This window comes from Solanum stenotomum, unplaced genomic scaffold (genome assembly GCF_019186545.1).
Source record: "Solanum stenotomum isolate F172 unplaced genomic scaffold, ASM1918654v1 scaffold29645, whole genome shotgun sequence".
NCBI lineage: Eukaryota > Viridiplantae > Streptophyta > Magnoliopsida > Solanales > Solanaceae > Solanum > Solanum stenotomum.
The window spans coordinates 19,746-21,390 of record NW_026030557.1 but is presented as its reverse complement, the minus strand read 5'-3'; the positions used below and the strand labels follow the sequence as shown (position 1 = coordinate 21,390).

General features: G+C 33.9%; 1 pseudogene; it reads left to right on the top strand.

Moving 5' to 3' along the window:
* The first annotated feature begins 790 nt into the window (after window positions 1–790).
* LOC125851763 (uncharacterized) overlaps window positions 791–1,645 on the top strand; it is a 4,783-nt pseudogene continuing 3,928 nt past the window's right edge.

The window sequence follows — 1,645 nt, the reverse complement described above, 5'->3', positions numbered from 1 at the left end:
TGAAATTCTTAATAGTATAAATGTATATATAACTTTTTTTTTTATACAAAAATTTCGAAAATGGCTTCGTTAGCTATTTTGGTTATGCATTTCGGTAGATGGGACGATGACAATTGTTACGTTGATTATACAATTGAGGGGGTGATTTTTAAAGAAAGTTCATCGTATAAGGAGTTATATAATGTTATTGCAATGCAACTCGGTGTTGATACAAATGTGATTAAGCTGAAAATTGAGTATAAGGTTAAAAAAAACAAAACGTCAATGTTGATTCACAACGACATGGGTGTTAGAGTGTATATCATGCTTAAAAAGGCTGCAGATGACTTCAACAAGTATCCAATTTGTATAAGAAAAATGGATAATAGTAGCAATATCACTGAACTGTGTGAAAGTTCAAATCATGAGAATGATATGGTTACATCAATTTGTAATGATGGTATTGCTGATTTTGAGACTATGCAGCTGTCAATTGGTGAATTGTTAGAGCCGCTTTGTGTCTTGGGGTCAGGGAGCTGCGATGGAGTCATTTCAGATCCTTGTAATAAGTACGTGGAGATTGACCAAGTGTATAAGAACAAAGCCACTTTGAAATCTGTGATGGAAAATTATGCAATTGAAAATAAATTTCAATATAGAACTGTGAGGTCAAATGCAATCAGGTAACTAGTTTATACAACAAATACATTAGTGTATATGGTGTTTTAGTTATTTGTATATTGATATGTTGTGTTGTATTTGCTGATGTAGTTATACGCTGGAATGTATTTCTGATGAATGTGAGTGGTTGATGAAAGCATCAAATATCAACAAGTCTGGAATATTTAGGATCCGAGCATTTAATACAGATTATATTTGTCCTTTGAAGGATAAAATGTATTCACAAAAACATGCAACAAACAAGCTTATTGGTGGGATCGTTAAGCCTAAGCTTGTTGATCACAAGAGAAAATATACACCTTATGATATTCGGAGTGATGTAAAGATATATTTGAGAGTTGATGTAAATTACTCATTGGCTTGGAGGGCTAAAGAAAATGCTCTGATTTCATTGAGGGGCACCACAACTGCATCTTACAGCAAACTTCCAGCATACTTGTAGATGATGAATATTACATATCCAGGCTCGCATATACGTCTAAAGAAAACAAAAAAAAATGAGTTCTTGTATCTTTTTGTTGCATTGAATAATTGTATACAAGGCTTTGATCATTGCAGGCCTGTCATAGTTGTTGATGGAAGTCACCCAAGAGGACTGTATAATGGAACATTTGTGGCTGCAAGCACAATGGACAGAGCAGGTATGTTTTATTGTGTTTTTGAATGTATATTTTTGATTTTATGTTAATTTGTATGTAAATAAAAATGTAGGACATATTTTCCCACTGGCCTATGGTATCATTGATTCAAAAAATGACGCAGCATGGTCTTGGTTTTTTGTACAACTAAGGGAGGCTTATGGGGAAAGGAGTAATATGTGTGTAGTCTCCGATAGAAATGAGAGCATCATAAAGGCAATCACAAAAGTGTATAAAAACGTGCCACATTATGCTTGTATGTGGCACTTGTGGTGTAATGTAGAGAAGAAATTTAGGAAGGCATCAAATGAGCTAAGTCTTGTGTTTTATACTATGGCAAAGACTTG